Consider the following 19,719-nt stretch of genomic DNA (forward strand, 5'->3'; position numbering starts at 1 on the left):
ACACGCAAGCATACTCACCTTAACTAATTTCCAAGAACGAACTGGTAGCTCGCTGGCAGTGCAATTCGACACCACGTGGGTGACCGGTACCAACAGCTAATTTCTTTGTACGAGGTGCATTCAAGTTCTAAGGCCTCCGATTTGTTTTCTCCGGACTGGAAAGAGATAGAAACATGCGCATTGTTTTAAAATGAGGCCGCGTTCATTGTCAATACGTCCCAGAGATGGCAGCACTGCACGGCAGATGGAATTTTACCACCAGCGGCGAGAATGAGAACTGTTTTAAATACTTAAAATGGCGACGTTTTCCTTACTTGAACAGCGTGCAATCATTCGTTTTCTGAATTTGCGTGGTGTGAAACCAATTGAAATTCATCGACAGTTGAAGGAGACATGTGTTGATGGAGTTATGGATGTGTCGAAAGTGCGTTCGTGGGTGCGACAGTTTAATGAAGGCAGAACATCGTGTGACAACAAACCGAAACAACCTCAGGCTTGCACAAGCCGGTCTGACGACATGATCGAGAAAGTGGAGAGAATTGTTTTGGGGGATCGCCGAATGACTGTTGAACAGATCGTCTCCAGAGTTGGCATTTCTGTGGGTTCTGTGCACACAATCCTGCATGACGACCTGAAAATGCGAAAAGTGTCATCCAGGTGGGTGCCACGAATGCTGACGGACGACCACATGGCTGCCCGTGTGGCATGTTGCCAAGCAATGTTGACGCGCAACGACAGCATGAATGGGACTTTCTTTTCGTCGGTTGTGACAATGGATGAGACGTGGATGCCATTTTTCAATCCAGAAACAAAGCGCCAGTCAGCTCAATGGAAGCACACAGATTCACCGCCACCAAAAAAATTTCAGGTAACCGCCAGTGCTAAAAATATGATGGTGTCCATGTTCTGGGACAGCGAGGGCGTAATCCTTACCCATTGCGTTCCAAAGGGCACTACGGTGACAGGTGCATCCTACGAAAATGTTTTGAAGAACAAATTCCTTCCTGCACTGCAACAAAAACGTCCGGGAAGGGCTGCGCGTGTGCTGTTTCACCAAGACAACGCACCCGCACATCGAGCTAACGTTATGCAACAGTTTCTTCGTGGTAACAACTTTGAAGTCATTCCTCATGCTCCCTACTCACCTTACCTGGCTCCTAGTGACTTTTGGCTTTTTCCAACAATGAAAGACACTCTCCGTGGCCGCACATTCACCAGCCGTGCTGCTATTGCCTCAGCGATTTTCCAGTGGTCAAAACAGACTCCTAAAGAAGCCTTCGCCGCTGCTATGGAATCATAGCGTCAGCGTTGTGAAAAATGTGTACGTCTGCAGGGCGATTACGTCGAGAAGTAACGCCAGTTTCATCGATTTCGGGTGAGTAGTTAATTAGAAAAAAAATCGGAGGCCTTAGAACTTGAATGCACCTCGTACTCACCCCTCTGTTGGTTCTTGCTTTCCATTCTATACAACTATTCACACGCTCAACCTATGCTATATCAAAGTGCTGCTTGCAAATGGAGGTTAAAAGGATCCATGAACAAAATTTATGAGATGGCCTAAAAAATTCGTCACACGCTTAGAACCTTAAGTAACTCACACAAAATGCACTCATCTCCTACCAGGTTTCACACGGAATCGTCATCTAAATTGTTAAAAAATGGTTCAAATGGCTTTGAGCTATGGTCATCAGTCCCCTAGAACTACTTAAACCTAACTAACCTAAGGACATCACACAACACCCAGTCATCACGAGGCAGAGAAAATCCCTGACCACGCCGGGAATCGAACCCGGGAACCCGGGCGCGGGAAGCGCGAACGCTACCGCACGACCACGAGCTGCGGACATCTCATCTAAATTATTCATCATCCGTTACGACCACGTGTTAAGTCAACTAGGCGGGGTGAGGCCCCAGGTTACTTTAACGCTGCTTCTAAAAGTGAAACTATACTATTTTGTGAGAGCTATTGCTGCTGTCGTGTTCTGAAGGCACCAAGTGATTGCAGCACTATAAATGGATAACTCGAACCCGCATTCTCACCGAGGTGGCGCAATGGTTAGACACTGGACTCGCATTCTGGAGGACGACGGTTCAATCCCGCGTCCGGCCATCCTGATTTAGGTTTTCCGTGAGTTCCCTAAATCGCTCCAGGCAAATGCCGGGATGGTTCCTTTCAAAGGGCACGGCCGACTTCCTTCCCCGTCCTTCCCTAATCCGATGAGAACGATGACCTCGCTGTCTGGTCTCCTTCCCCAAAACCAACCAACCCATGCTCACCTCTGGAAAAGAAACCCTAACTGAAAACTTAAATAGTACAGGCAAAATTTCTCAAAAAATGAATGAATGACCGTAACGACACGCTAACTAATTCAGTCGTGAAAAAGAGCGGATTAATAACAGTGTAACACATAATACCACATCCCACAGTGAAATTGGCGGCAGAGACGGAGATCGCCCTCGATTCCGTCCGCTCAGTTCAGCCGCTACCCCAAGAGTGTCTCTATCATGGCGGCTCTCAACGGCCGTTCCCCTTACATGGAGGGGAGGGGGACCTTTTACCAAACCCGGACTACCCGCTGGCAAACAGGTGCATCATCGCGGTCCTTACTCCAGGCTTAGGTTGGCACCAAACCGACCTACAGGATGACCACATTTCTGCCTTGGCACTACCAGCAGACGAACTCTTAATACAAACCCCAAAGTTAATTAACCCAAGGCAACGTAGAGGGATTAAGGAAATGAAGTGCATTTATGTAATTATGAGCCGGCCGGAGTGGCCGTGCGGTTCTAGGTGCTACAGTCTGGAACCGAGCGACCGCTACGGTCGCAGGTTCGAATCCTGCCTCGGGCATGGATGTGTGTGATGTCCTTAGGTTAGTTAGGTTTAATTAGTTCTAAGTTCTAGGCGACTGATGACCTCAGAAGTTAAGTCGTATAGTGCTCAGAGCCATTTGTAATTATGAAAATAAACAGGTAGTCGACTTCTTCACTCGAGTTAAACTAAAAAAAAATATTTAAAGTATATTCAATATAATGCAACAAAGAAACTAATTGTAATGAGATGGAACAAACTGTTCCCTCTCAATACATCTGTAACAAAAGCCAGAACAGCTGGCCCATACGGTTCTAACATACAAAACCGAAAAAGCTGGACCATGCGGCACTAACACAGCAGCTGGAACATCTGGCCAATTCGGTTCTACCATTTTAGCCAAAACAGCTGACCCAAACAGTTCTAACATAACAACTAGGACAGTTGTCCCATGTGGTTCAAACATAACAGCTGGAACAGTTGGCCCATACAATTCTAATGTAACGTAAAGAGGTATCACTGTATCTTCTCCCCATTCTCTGTAATCTTCCATTCCTTGACTATCCCGCCAGTGCTGTTCACCTCTGCAGCTCTAACGTAGCAGTAGTGGCGAACCGCTACATCTTCTGAGTTTAACAACCTGTCGTGTGTGTCATACAATGTAGGCTTTCAAAGCTGGTATTTACGTCTCTGCGAATTTATGTTGCATGGGCATTACGCCGTGGTCCAAGGCATGTTTCTGTATCTCCCAATCCCGTGGATATCATCGGAGGTTCCGTCATGTAAGCTTTCACAGCTGGTATTTGCGCCTCTAGCAATTCTTGCTGTGTGGACAATAGATCGTGGTCCAAGGCACGTTTCTGTGTCTCCCAATCCTGGGAACATCATAGTAGATTAGAAAGACTCAGTTACTATTTACAAACTTAAACTATCTCAGTAAGTCGAATTTCTCATTGGCTGCCTAGTTTCACGGAGTTACGCCGATGTGTGTTACGGGGCTTGCACTACAGAAGAATTGACACGATTTGCGTTATTTAGAATCAAGGATAAGTCAGGAGTAACATACTGTTACTGTGACTAGAGGACAACCAAATATGATTTTCCGGTACTACAGTATTATCAAGGTCTAACCATTACTGTGTCAGGATGTACACAAAAGCCACACAACTTCAAAAGCACAAAATGAACTTCTACAGAAAAGAAGAAGCATCAAATTTAGACACATTTGGGCCCGTAGTGCTAAATGAAGCAAACATCATCAACTCTTCCACAATACTAGCTGCAGAATTTATGTCGGCGCGAGTCCTTGACCTTAGGTAATCGTCAGATGACGTATGACTCGACCATTGCTTAGTTACATACAAAAAGGTTCGGCTTGTTGAGCTATTTTAAACCTCTAGATAGTAACTGAGGCCTTATAGCCTCTGAGCATGTCTCCGGCATAAGCAGACGAAACGTTAGCTACAGGTACATGTTTTGGACCACGACCTAATGCCCATACATACCTCCGACCACTGCCTAATGCCCATATACCGAAACCACCAAGGACAATCCCGTGTAGTTTCTGTTTCTTTCGGTACCTCTTTGTTCGTTGTAAAATTTGTGCCAAACACAGGTTATTAACAGGAAGCAAAGTACATATGCAAGTACAAAGTGTTCAAATAATCTGAAAAATTCCAGAGTTCCGTATTTCATCCATATCAAGAGAGTCCGGTATCTCTACCATTAATTCAGTGTTCTATTATAAGCCTGAGAGCTTCTATCAGTCAAGAGTCAAGACCCATTGCAAATAGTCCCTATAGCAATAACTGCCCCACGTTTGACACGGTAAGGTTACTTCATATACACCTTTCTTTATCTCCTCCTGCTCCTAATAAAATTTCCATTCATAATTTAATAGTTCACTTAATTTTTACTGTCCTGCAGTAACACACATTTCATTGCTTCTATTCTCTTCCCCCACTATTCTCGCCATTGTCCACATTTCTATTGTAAGCAGGATGAAGCCACTCCGAAAATATCTGGAACGAGTAAATATCTCGGGGTGAGGTTTCTGCTAAGTTATAGTGGCCTATGAGGCAAATTTTCTTACGTAAGCGTTCATAACTAGCGATGACAAAGACTTCGTAATATTTAAATGGAGCTACACAGACTGATAAAAACGTGTAGCACCCAGAAGTCAAGGTTAGATATCAATACAACTTCGTACAGGTACAAACCATCAAACTGGTTGGCTCTAAGCGCTATGGGACTTAACATCTGAAGTCATCAGTCCCCTAGACTTAGAACTATTTAAACCTAACTAACCTAAGGATATCACACACATCCATGCCCGAGGCAGGATACGAACCTGCGACCGTAACAGCAGCGTGCTTTGGGACTGAAGCGCCTAGAACCGCTCGGCCACAACGGCCGGCTACAAACCATCGGCGGGTAGGTAAATGATTAGAATTGCAATTCTCTGTGATAGGTAGAACAGTCATTAGGTTTCATCAGTTTTGTTGTGTTCAGTGTATGGTATATAAGGGGTGTGAACAGCGTTCAATTTTGAGTGATGACTGAAGGAACGGAGATGTCGAATACTTATGGAATATACGAGGGCAGTTCAATAAGTAATGCAACACATTTTTTTTTCTGAAACAGGGGTTGTTTTATTCAGCATTGAAATACACCAGGTTATTCCCCAATCTTTTAGCTACACAACACTATTTTTCAACGTAATCTCCATTCAATGCTACGGCCTTACGCCACCTTGAAATGAGGGCCTGTATGCCTGCACGGTACCATTCCACTGGTCGATGTCGGAGCCAACGTCGTACTGCATCAATAACTTCTTCCTCATCCGCGTAGTGCCTCCCACGGATTGCGTCCTTCATTGGGCCAAACATATGGAAATCCGACGGTGCGAGATCGGGGCTGTAGGGTGCATGAGGAAGAACAGTCCACTGAAGTTTTGTGAGCTCCTCTTGGGTGCGAAGACTTGTGTGAGGTCTTGCGTTGTCACGAAGAAGGAGAAGTTCGTTCTGATTTTTGTGCCTACGAACACGCTGAAGTCGTTTCTTCAATTTCTGAAGAGTAGCACAATGCACTTCAGAGTTGATCGTTTGACCATGGGGAAGGACATCGAACAGAATAACCCCTTCAGCGTCCCAGAAGACTGTAACCATGACTTTACCGGCTGAGGATATGGCTTTAAACTTTTTCTTGGTAGGGGAGTGGGTGTGGCGCCACTCCATTGATTGCCGTTTTGTTTCAGGTTCGAAGTGATGAACCCATGTTTCATCGCCTGTAACAATCTTTGACAGTAAATTGTCACCCTCAGCCACATGACGAGCAAGCAATTCCGCACAGATGGTTCTCCTTTGCTCTTTATGGTGTTCGGTTAGACAACGAGGGACCCAGCGGGAACAAACCTTTGAATATCCCAACTGGTGAACAATTGTGACAGCACTACCAACAGAAATGTCAAGTTGAGCACTGAGTTGTTTGATGGTGATCCGTCGATCATCTCGAACGAGTGTGTTCGCACGCTCCGCCATTGCAGGAGTCACAGCTGTGCACGGCCGTCCGCACGCGGGAGATCAGACAGTCTTGCTTGACCTTGCGGCGATGACGACACACGCTTTGCCCAACGACTCACCGTGCTTTTGTCCACTGCCAGATCACCGTAGACATTCTGCAAGCGCCTATGAATATCTGAGATGCCCTGGTTTTCCGCCAAAAGAAACTAGATCACTGCCCGTTGTTTGCAACGCACATCCGTTACAGACGCCATTTTAACAGCTCCGTACAGCGTTGCCACCTGTCGGAAGTCAATGAAACTATACGAGACGAAGCGGGAATGTTTGAAAATATTCCACAAGAAATTTCCGGTTTTTTCAACCAAAATTGGCCGAGAAAAAAAATGTGTTGCATTACTTATTGAACTGCCCTCGTAGCATTATCAGCAACTGACAGAGTTTGAAAGGGACCTCATTGCGGGTCTCCATTTGGGTGGCTGATCGAATCACGTGATCTCCAGAATTTTGGGGCTTTCGGGCGTGACAACGGCCTGATGTTTGACTACATCGGGACATGAAGATAGGCATACTCGCCGTCGCATCCGCACCTCCCATCCCAGAATAAATAATGGGGCGCCTGCAAAATTCTGTGTCATCCAGCACCATTGTTCGGAGACTATGAGCAGCCTGGCTGGGGAATTATCGTCCCATGCGTACGCTGTTGTTAACACTGTGGTGTCACCGCGTGACACCACACTTGCTAGGTGGTAGCCTTTAAATCGGCCGCGGTCCGTTAGTATACGTCGGACCAGCGTGTCGCCACTATCAGTGATTGCAGACCGAGCGCCGCCACACGGCCGTTCTAATCTAGAGAGACTCCCTAGCACTCGCCCCAGTTGTACAACCGACTTTGCTAAAGATAATTCACTGTCTACAGACGCTCTCAGTTGCAGAGACAACAGTTTAGCATAGCCTTCAGCTACGTCATTTGCTACGACCTAGCAAGGTGCCATATTCAGTTACTATGAATGTATTCTGCCAGATAATACTGTGAATCATGTACCGTCAAGATCGACGTTCATCATTAATGGATTAAAGTTAAGTATCAAACTAATTACGTCCGCTTTCTGAATTCTAATTCCTTGTCATGTTCCAGACCTCACGTCAGTATAATTCTTCCCTCCTCACGCCAGCCTGCGTGAGCTAAAACGCGTGCATTTCGGCCTCCACTAGTAACACGGTGTTGGCTCTTCTGCCAACACAACAAACACCACAACACAAGTGGCTCCGTTTGGGGTGGTACTGTGACTGGGAAGCGTGGACTCCTGATGAATGACGTCGGACTATTTTCGGCATTGAACTGCGGTTCCGCACCACCTCAGATGACTAACGCTGACGAATAGGGCGGCGAAGTGAGGAGAGGTCGTATTCACCCAATGTTTTCTAGAGGCATAGCCGTGTCACTCCTGGCGTCGTGGTGTGGGTGACTTATCTGGAATAACTTCAGGTCAACGCTGATAGTGACTGAGGGAACCCTGCAGGCAGAATGGTACTCATGGATATACTGCGTTGGGATGTATTACCTCTAATACGGAAATGTCGTTGTGCCATTTTTCAGTAGGGTAATACTACTCGTCCACGTGGCATGTGGCACTATGAATTGTGTTCGTGGTGCTGGAGTACTTCCGTGACAGCAATATCACCAGATCTCTCCCCGACAGAACACGTATGGGACCAATTTGGGCATCAACTCCGTCCTAGTGCAGTATCCAGAATATAGAGGGTCAGTTAAAACAGCCGTGTGTCAGCCTGCCTGAGGAGAGGGTACATCAGCATTATGACAACCTTTCCAATCGAACCAGTGCTGGCATCCAGACCCAAGCGAGTGCAACGTCATACTGATAAGTGGGCTTATACTACCAAGTTCTTTGTAAATTTGACTCGACGCTGTAATCACTGAAACAACATCGTACATCCTTTCAGTCCGCTTCATTTTGCTTTCTCTCCCCCTTCTGGGTGCTTCAGTTTTTCGTCCGGCAGTATGATTTTGACCACACATAAAAGTCCAGAAGTGTTAAGTGCGGTGAGCGTCCCGAAGAACCGATCCGACGATCTTCTGTTGAGGTCTTAAATTATATGTGAGGAATAGGCAGGTTTTTTTTTCCCGGCGCGTTGTGTACCCTGTGGATTGCCTAGTGGAATGTCTGATGACAACGGCGGCTGCATATCCTTTAAGAATTGGGTATACTTGTGGCGGTTTAGAGTCCCATTGACAAAACAACGAGCAATGATGCGATTCTTCAAAATTTCCGTAACGCACTTCTCTGTTTACACATTTCCCTACGCCACCGTAGATTTTCGAGTGACCGTTAGTGGATATGGTGAGGACTGATTTGGCCTTAGTCTGTAAACGATAGTTCACCCGAAAACAAAAATTTGCGTAGAAACGCCCATGACTTTGGAGTTTTCGTAGACGCCATTCGGAGAAATATGACAGCTGTTGAAAGACTGCCACGAATCTTTTGATGGAGGAATATGTGTAAATAATGAAAGGCGTTGGAACGTAGAGTCCGCAGAACACTAGTTTGGCTTATCTGACTCGCATATTCAAAAAATGGTTCAAATGGCTCTAAGCACTATGGGACTCAACATCTGAGGTCATCAGTCCCCTAGAACTTAGAACTACTTAAACCTAACTAACCTAAGGACATCACACACATCCATGCCCGAAGCAGGATTCGAACCTGCGACCGTAGCGGTCTCGCGGTTCCAGACTGAAGCGCCTAGAACCGCTCAGCCACACCGGCCGGTGACTCGCATATTCAAATTGCCGCGTAGTGACATGTAGATTACGTGTTACCGCTGCTACAATGTTAGCTGCATTTCTCTCATGAATTACTGCTCTTTGTTGTTGGGGTATTTTATTCTTTAGTCTTCCAGATTGTTTACATTTTTTTTACAATATTTTCAAAGACAGAACTTGAGGATTTGCAGGAAGAGGTTGTCTTTCAACCTACAACTGCACAACTTTGCTAAGAGATTGGTGGCATCCGGCGTAAAAGAAAACCACATGTACTTTTTCGGCTGTCGTATACATTGTGAAAGCCTTAACAGCTTGTCGATCAGGTCGTCTGATTGTTAGAACAGCAAAACACAAGCTGCTGTACTTCAAGCGATCAACGTGTTTGTTTGCAGTTAGTACAGAAGTGCAAATGTTTGTGTGACGTCTTCTGCCGACGGCGAAACAGCGGTCTGCAGCATTGTTATCTTGTTAGTGTGCGCTCAAGTTCTTCATAAGACATGTCTCTGATGTCCTGTTTGAATGCCCTTTCCACCGCCACACAAAAAGTACATTGTTCTACTTTAAAAAACGGAGTCACTGTCAATTTGACAATTATTGACATTGAAAATTAATTGCGCACGCGAGGAAATTCGCCAAACTGTCCGCTATAACTCAGAGAAAACCGCACCTAAATTTATTCACTCATTCCGGATGTACAATGCCGGACAGGAAAAGTGAAGTACTCAGATAGAGAGGAGAAAACTTCACGGGCAGAGAGGGTACGTGATGTTATTTCAGTCATTAATATATCAAATCAGCCAGCGCTTAAATTTTGCTTAATAATCAGCACTGGCGGCCGAAGACTTCCGGCATAAGAAGTCAACCTCATTCTGCCAACGGACTTTCCAAAGAGGGCGGAGGGTCTGACGGAGGTTCCGGGCAGTCTCTTGTCCTTGGGTAACTGCCCCTAAAGGTCGAAAAATCAACAATGATCAACGGTATGTGGATGCAAAAAGTAATGGAAACCACTGCATCAAAGACACATAACGTGTATCCACAGGACATGTGGGCTTTAATTCAAAAAGTGTCATGATCATCTCCCCATTGGCAAAAGATTCCGGAATAGTTTTCCATTCGGATCTCCGGGAGGAGATTGCCAAGTGGGAGGTGACCATGAGAAAAAGATTGAATAACCAACGAAAGAATAACGTTCTACGAGTCGAGGCGTGGAATGTCAGAAGCTTGAACGGGTTGGGACGCTAGAAAATCTGAAAAGGAAAATGCAAAGGCTCAGTCTTGATTAGTGGAAGTCAGTGAAATGAAATGGAAATTTCTGGTCAGATAAGTATAGGGTAATATCAACAGCAGCAGAAAATGGCACAACGGAAGTAGGATTAGTTATAAATAGGAAAGTAGGGCAGAGAGTGTGTTATTTTTTTGTGAACAGTTAAAAAAAATGTCGTGTGACTAGGGCCTCCCGTCGGGTAGACAGCTCGCCGGGTGCAAGTTTTTCGATTTCACGCCATTTCGGCGACTTGCGCGTCGATGGGGATGAAATGATGATGATTAGGACAACATAACACCCAGTCCCTGAGCGGAGAAAATCTCCGACCCAGCCTGGAATGGAACCCGGGCCCTTAGGATTGGCATTCCGTCGTGCTGACCACTTTTTTTTCTGCATTTTGTTCGTTGTGTATGGTCGTTGAGGACGTCGCAAGACATCCTGTTCAAGTTCGGCGGTTGATCCTTCCACTCAGTTTTTTATTACAGAGGCCAACCGGCTCTCTGACCGAACACGCTGAGCTACCGTGCCGACACCACTCAGCTACCGGGGGCGGACTGTGAAGAGTTTAGTGATAGGATTGTTCTTATCAGAATCGACAGCAAACCAACACCGACAACGATACTTGAGGTATACATGGCGACGTCGTAAGCTGAAGATGAAGAGATAGAGAAAGTCTATGAGGATATTGAAAGGGTAATACAGTACGTACAGATGAAATTTTAATAGTCTTGGGCACTGGAATGCAGTTGTAGGGGAAGAAGTAGAAGGTAGCTGCGAAGAAAATTTGATCGATGAAAGAGGGAAGCACAAAAACGTTAAGCGAAATTTAGGACTACAGAAACATAAGAAATGAAATAAATAGGAAGTGCAGGGAAGCTAAACGAAATGGCTGAAATAAAAAGAAAGTGAAGAAATCGAAAAAGAATTGATTGTCAGAAGGACTGACTCAGCATATAGAAAAGTAAAAACAACGTTCAGTGAAATTAAATGCAAGGGTTGTAACATTAAGAGTGCACCAGGAATTCCACTGTTAAATGCGGAGGAAAGAGCGGATAGGTGAAAAGAGTATATTGAAGGCGTGTATGAGGGGAGAGATTTGTCTGATGTGATAGAAGATGAAACAGGAGACAATTTAGAAGAGATAGGGGAATCAGTATTAGAATTTAAAAGGGCTTTGGGGGACTTAAGATCAAACAAGGAAAAACGGATAGATAACATTCCATCAGAATTTCTACAGTCATTGGGGGAAGTGGTAACAAAACGACTATTCACGTTAATGTGTAGAACATATGCATCTGGCGACATACTATCTGACTTTCTGAAAAATAATTCCGAAGACTGGAAAAGCTGATAAGTGCGAGAATTATCGCAAAATCACCTTAACAGTTGATGAATCCAAGTTGCTGACAAGAATAATAAACAGAAGAACGGAAAGGAAAATTGAGGATGTGTAAGATGTCGATCAGTTAGACTTTAGGAAAGGTAAAGGCACCAGAGAGGCAGTTGTGACGTTCCTTTTGATACAGGAAGCAAGATTAAAGAAAAATCAAGACATGTTCATACGATTTGTCGACCTGCAAAAAGCGTTAGACAATGTAAAATTGTGCAAGAACTTCGAAATTCTGTGAAAAATAGGGGTAAGCTATAGGGAGAGACGGGTAATATACGAGGGCAGTTCAATAAGTAATGCAACACATTTTTTTTCTCGGCCAATTTTGGTTGAAAAAACCGGAAATTTCTTTTGGAATATTTTCAAACATTCCCGCTTCGTCTCGTATAGTTTCATTGACTTCCGACAGGTGGCAGCGCTGTACGGAGCTGTTAAAATGGCGTCTGTAACGGATGTGCGTTGCAAACAACGGGCAGTGATCGAGTTTCTTTTGACGGAAAACCAGGGCATCTCAGATATTCATAGGCGCTTGCAGAATGTCTACGGTGATCTGGCAGTGGACAAAAGCACGGTGAGTCGTTGGGCAAAGCGTGTGTCATCATCGCCGCAAGGTCAAGCAAGACTGTCTGATCTCCCGCGTGCGGGCCAGCCGTGCACAGCTGTGACTCCTGAAATGGCGGAGCGTGCGAACACACTCGTTCGAGATGATCGACGGATCACCATCAAACAACTCAGTGCTCAAATTGACATCTCTTTTGGTAGTGCTGTCACAATTGTTCACCAGTTGGGATATTCAAAGGTTTGTTCCCGCTGGGTCCCTCGTTGTCTAACCGAACACCATAAAGAGCAAAGGAGAACCATCTGTGCGGAATTGCTTGCTCGTCATGTGGCTGAGGGTGACAATTTCTTTTCAAAGATTGTTACAGGCGATGAAACATGGGTTCATCACTTCGAACCTGAAACAAAACGACAATCAAAGGAGTGGCGCCACACCCACTCCCCTACCAAGAAAAAGTTTAAAGCCATACACTCAGCCGGTAAAGTCATGGTTACAGTCTTCTGGGACGCTGAAGGGGTTATCCTGTTCGATGTCCTTCCCCATGGTCAAACGATCAACTCTGAAGTGTACTGTGCTACTCTTCAGAAATTGAAGAAACGACTTCAGCGTGTTCGTTGGCACAAAAATCTGAACGAACTTCTCCTTCTTCATGACAACGCAAGACCTCACACAAGTCTTCGCACCCGAGAGGAGCTCACAAAACTTCAGTGGACTGTTCTTCCTCATGCACCCTACAGCCCCGATCTCGCACCGTCGGATTTCCATATGTTTGGCCCAATGAAGGACGCAATCCGTGGGAGGCACTACGCGGATGATGAAGAAGTTATTGATGCAGTACGACGTTGGCTCCGACATCGACCAGTGGAATGGTACCGTGCAGGCATACAGGCCCTCATTTCAAGGTGGCGTAAGGCCGTAGCATTGAATGGAGATTACGTTGAAAAATAGTGTTGTGTAGCTAAAAGATTGGGGAATAACCTGGTGTATTTCAATGCTGAATAAAACAACCCCTGTTTCAGAAAAAAAATGTGTTGCATTACTTATTGAACTGCCCTCGTACATTATGCACAAGAGCCAAGAGGGAATAATAAGAGTGGACGACCAACGTTTTTGTGAAACCTGTCATTCGGGATAAGCCTGCAGTACACCTCCGAAAGTGAGGTTTTCTTTCCTTCGTCCAGGCTGTTAAAAGCTGAAGTGTTCTCCACGATTCTTGCTATGTTTGAAATAGTTTCTTTGTTTCATCCACGATTTCTACCTTTTTGTTCACAATGTCATAAAACATTTTAGGCACATACAAACGTTGGCTTTCCAATTTTCACAAGACAAAAGCAACGTACAAAGCCTGAGAAAAATCCAACAAGCGTAAGCTGCGGGACGAAGTGCGCATGCACTTCCCTCCATATAGTGTCGAAGGGAACTAATTCATTCACTTAATGCCTGTCCAACCCTCAAATTATTTTTGTACTCGCTCAAAAATACTTAAATTTAGGCCGGAATTCGTTTATGTCTTCACGCAACAGTCAGTGAGCTTGAATAAAAAACTTTTCAAAATTGAAATGTTAAAACCTTGACTTTGTTCCATTCAACAGTCAGCACTTCAGTTCCTCTCAAGTTCCTGTCTTAACACGCGTAGAAGATGTAATCTTGCAAAGTCAGATGAATCTGTTTCAAACATTCCTTACTAAAGACACATAGCTATGCACAGTACTAATACAATAAAGAGGTAAATGCATGTGTCCAACAATTTTCTATCGGTGGGACGTGGCGTGCCACGAATTCACAAACGCTACATCGTGACGCAGCTGGTACCAGCGTTGTGTACTAACCATCAGTTGACTTATCTGCCACCGTCCATTTACTCGCTGCAATACAGAAAGTGATTCATCTGAAAAGTACTCCATGGTATTCCATGATAGACAACTTTAAATATTATCTTGAGCGTCAGTCTACTTTTCTCATCGGCCCGTTGTTGATAACAATATTTTTTCGAAGAATTCTGTGTCTTCCCCTGTGTACCGAAGTTCAGTAACCTACTGCACTTGCATTTATGCACATATCTTATTCATTCTGCGCAGGCGCTATTTACCACTGTCCTAAACGATTGTAGTCTCTTCACAGCTCCTTCTAACGCTCTATGAACACTGATACACTCTCACTGCCAACGTGTGGGAACAATGCGCAACGCTTCTCACGATATCCAACAATCAAAGGCGTTTATCTTTGCCCCACAATAACGAAAGCGCATAGTGTCTAACATACGTGCATACCTTACGTCACTGGCCACGTGAGTGTACTGTAAGACGTGTCTGGTGTTTTTTTTCTTTTATATATATATATACACTCCTGGAAATGGAAAAAAGAACACATTGACACCGGTGTGTCAGACCCACCATACTTGCTCCGGACACTGCGAGAGGGCTGTACAAGCAATGATCACACGCACGGCACAGCGGACACACCAGGAACCGCGGTGTTGGCCGTCGAATGGCGCTAGCTGCGCAGCATTTGTGCACCGCCGCCGTCAGTGTCAGCCAGTTTGCCGTGGCATACGGAGCTCCATCGCAGTCTTTAACACTGGTAGCATGCCGCGACAGCGTGGACGTGAACCGTATGTGCAGTTGACGGACTTTGAGCGAGGGCGTATAGTGGGCATGCGGGAGGCCGGGTGGACGTACCGCCGAATTGCTCAACACGTGGGGCGTGAGGTCTCCACAGTACATAGATGTTGTCGCCAGTGGTCGGCGGAAGGTGCACGTGCCCGTCGACCTGGGACCGGACCGCAGCGACGCACGGATGCACGCCAAGACCGTAGGATCCTACGCAGTGCCGTAGGGGACCGCACCGCCACTTCCCAGCAAATTAGGGACACTGTTGCTCCTGGGGTATCGGCGAGGACCATTCGCAACCGTCTCCATGAAGCTGGGCTACGGTCCCGCACACCGTTAGGCCGTCTTCCGCTCACGCCCCAACATCGTGCAGCCCGCCTCCAGTGGTGTCGCGACAGGCGTGAATGGAGGGACGAATGGAGACGTGTCGTCTTCAGCGATGAGAGTCGCTTCTGCCTTGATGCCAATGATGGTCGTATGTGTGTTTGGCGCCGTGCAGGTGAGCGCCACAATCAGGACTGCATACGACCGAGGCACACAGGGCCAACACCCGGCATCATGGTGTGGGGAGCGATCTCCTACACTGGCCGTACACCACTGGTGATCGTCGAGGGGACACTGAATAGTGCACGGTACATCCAAACCGTCATCGAACCCATCGTTCTACCATTCCTAGACCGGCAAGGGAACTTGCTGTTCCAACAGGACAATGCACGTCCGCATGTATCCCGTGCCACCCAACGTGCTCTAGAAGGTGTAAGTCAACTACCCTGGCCAGCAAGATCTCCGGATCTGTCCCCCCATTGAGCATGTTTGGGACTGGATGAAGCGTCGTCTCAAGCGGTCTGCACGTCCAGCACGAACGCTGGTCCAACTGAGGCGCCAGGTGGAAATGGCATGGCAAGCCGTTCCACAGGACTACATCCAGCATCTCTACGATCGTCTCCATGGGAGAATAGCAGCCTGCATTGCTGCGAAAGGTGGATATACACTGTACTAGTGCCAACATTGTGCATGCTCTGTTGCCTGTGTCTATGTGCCTGTGGTTCTGTCAGTGTGATCATGTGATGTATCTGACCCCAGGAATGTGTCAATAAAGTTTCCCCTTCCTGGGACAATGAATTCACGGTGTTCTTATTTCAATTTCCAGGAGTGTATATAAATGTGCCTAGGCATGCACACGTGCAGACATGTGGATGCGTTCATGTCTGCATAAGCGTTCCTAGTTATGTGAAACTCGTGAGATCGATTTCGAGACAGTAATTTCGTTTTCTTCATAATGTACGTGAGGCATCAAAATTGGATCTATTTGAAAATTGACGACGCACTGGAAGCCAAAAAACATTTTTTTTTTAATATGAGTAAGTCGAGTTTTTATAAGAGTGAGTTAACAACTCTAAGCCCGATCCCCATTTTCCTTTAAAAAAAATAAAAGAAAATAAAAAGGAGGGGTTGTTAACATTCCACTGACGACAATATGACAATATAGTTAGAACTGTAGTACAAACGCCGATTGGATAAGGATGTGGAATTCCCCAAAGATACCAATCCATCACTCACCGTAGTCGATGTAGGCGAAACGAAAAAACGGAAACCTCGAAACCTGCTCACTTGCTTTTCTTGAAGCACCTGTAGTTTACTGTTGTGATTTTCCTAATCGGATAACCCCAATTATTTTAGCCCAGGAAGTACATGCACAGCTGCACTTTCTATTTTATAAGAACTGGAAGTGAAGAAACACAGACCTTTATTTATAGCTTTTGTTGATATAAAGAAAGTTTTTGACAATTTTAACTGGAAGACGCTACTTAAAATACAGAAGATAACAGAGATAAAATACAGGAAGCGAAAGGTCGTCTACGACTTATAGGAACCAGACTGCAATTATAAGAGTCGAAGTACTCGAAGAGGAAGCAATAGTCAAGAAGAGAGTTAGGCAGGATTGTTGTGTATTTCTGATGTTAATCAAACCGAACATTTATCAAGCTTTCAAGATTTTAAACATGGCTGCAGCAGCAACTGTTAAAATTCTTCAGAATAAAGGATGGCAGCCAGAAACAGTTGCAGGATAGAATTTTTTTATTAAAACTCTTGACCACGGTTTCGGTACATATAAACATACCTTCATCAGAAGTAAAACTTCTAAAATTACATCATGCCATGGAGAATAATAAAATAATTATGCCAAAGGCGTCGTCAGTAATTTAAAACATCTCCATTTATACTGACGACGCCTTTGGCATAATTATTTTATTATTCTCCATGGCATGATGTAATTTTAGAAGTTTTACTTCTGATGAAGGTATGTTTATATGTACCGAAACCGTGGTCAAGAGTTTTAATAAAAAAATTCTATCCTGCAACTGTTTCTGGCTGCCATCCTTTATTCTGATTTATCAAGCTGTGAAGGAAACCAAGGAGAATTTGTAAAGGCAATTAAAGATCATCGGACGAAAATTCTAATTTTTAGGTTATCCGAAGGGCAATTATATGCCGAATTAAATCAGTCGATGCTGATGGAATTACACTAGAATGTTAGGAAGTTATTTCTGAATATATTTCTCTGGATTGTAACGTGCAGAAGTGAAAAGTGGTCTATTATCTTGAGAGGCACCCACATGCCTTGCTCATACTGTGGCATCAAGCAGTCAGGCCTGCAAGATGAGTGGTCTGCCAAGCGAGTGGACTCATTCTTATTTATCGAGTAACATGAACTCTAGTACTCACAATTAAGTTACAAGTTATTCTCCTGTTTGAATATTAAGCAACGGGTACGGAAACGCACATTTGACTATTAGTAATTTACACAACTCTGACTGTTCACTACGCACTGACAAAACCACATTTTCTTTCTTATTTAACGGCTTTGATCAGCACGTGGCCATCGCACTCAATTTGAATGGCGCACACATTATAAATTCTGGGTATCATGACAACATACTATTCGAAGGAAAAGCCACCAATCTTTTTCTTTTCACTATCTTATTTATTCCGATAAATTCTATAACCTAAACAGACAAATTCTATAACCTACAATAATAACACATGAGAAATTCCGCCCAGTGGGCATGGCTTTACATTGGTGATTCTCTATCTTATGGTCTCGTAATTATTTAACGCTACAGTGCACTTTCTGCATCGGATGGTGGATCTTTTGCTATATCTCACACTTCGACTCTCACACCCATCATTACGAAAATTTCCTCCAGACCGAGCGGTACCAAAAGGAACATGCATAACCCACTTCCTCTGAAACTATCTTGTTACTCTCCCATGCCAACCTCACATACTTAAATTTCATGAAATACATCACACTGGCAACATACAATACAAAGAATAGTCACAACGTTATAATCACATCACTTTCATCTTTCCCACTTCAATTAGTATTTATCCCAGTTTCACACGACACTGCCCCACTTCGTAATTTTTCTTTCCTACTATCAACTCTGGAGGATATATGCACGTCTTCCTGTGCAATGCAAGCCAAGTGGGGTTGCTGGATAGACGGCTGACTCACGTTGCTTCTCTCTGAGTATTATAGTTTGAATCAAGCGTCACACGGAAACATAACACGCAATGTAATATTAAGAACATATTCATCACACACGCGAGTCCTCAACTTATACCATGGACGAGTACTTCTCTTTATCCTTTGTCTCATACACAGATTGCGACTCACACAGTACTCACCACGTGGAAGTACTCGTCTCTAAAAAAAATGGTTCAAATGGCTCTGAGCACTATGGGACTCAACTGCTGAGGTCATTAGTCCCCTAGAACTTAGAACTAGTTAAACCTAACTAACCTAAGGACATCACACACATCCATGCCCGAAGCAGGATTCGAACCTGCGACCGTAGCGGTCTCGCGGTTCCAGACTGCAGCGCCAGAACCGCGCAGTTACTCGTCTCTAATTTCAAGTCCTGCACACGCCATTTCTTAAATATTTCCAACTTATAGAACACACGCTAGTAATTCAGATTAACTTAAGCACTCGGAAGTAGTTCAGCTTATTGCTACACGTGGTTTCATTGTGACCGTTGGTCACTTCCGAAGATTACTACGGTCCCCTTAATATTACCTGCCTGACATTTAATTCTCCCCACAAAAGTTCCTGAAATAGAGAAATTATTATTCCAAACTACTCTTAAGTATTTCACATGCATACCATGCATCCACTCTTTTGTCTTTACGGAGCACACCTAAGACAGGTCTTACCAACACTAGATCCAGTGGCAGAGTGCTGAAACATGGCTGTTCTTCAGGTCATCTCGCACCTCTGTCGAGATGGGGGAAGACCATGCTACCCATTGGTCAGCCACATTTCGGGCGCTCAAAGCTCAGGTAAATTTCATCTCTTTGGTTCCACCAAAGGTGACCAAAAGAACGTCTCAAAGATGATCATATATTTACATTCACTATCTGCGGTTAGCAGACGACCATACATTCATTCATTTCACAGATCTCACCTAACTGGATGTAGGGATTTATTTTGTGGGAGTGCACATGTGATCAAATAAATAAATATATTGTCATTCTTTCCCACACTGGTATCCGGCTTCGCTCTAATAATTGAAATTGAGTTATTATTAGAAAAAATATGTTGTACTGACAAGAATAACGAAGAATGTTGTATCTATTTTCAATATCGGGCGTTACTGTACCCTTTCAAACTGTTCAGACAATCAGAAAAATAGAGGCTTTTGAAATGCCTTACTAGAAGAGAATGCTGAAGATTAGGTGGATAGATCGGATAACTAATGACGAGATACTCAATAG

General features: G+C 44.7%; 1 protein-coding gene across 1 annotated transcript in view; it reads left to right on the top strand.

Moving 5' to 3' along the window:
* The window catches only part of LOC126235393 (uncharacterized), a 491,959-nt gene that overhangs the window by 136,743 nt on the left and 335,497 nt on the right, over nt 1–19,719 (top strand). The window lies entirely within an intron of this gene.

This window comes from Schistocerca nitens, chromosome 2 (genome assembly GCF_023898315.1).
Source record: "Schistocerca nitens isolate TAMUIC-IGC-003100 chromosome 2, iqSchNite1.1, whole genome shotgun sequence".
In the NCBI taxonomy this organism is placed as follows: domain Eukaryota; kingdom Metazoa; phylum Arthropoda; class Insecta; order Orthoptera; family Acrididae; genus Schistocerca; species Schistocerca nitens.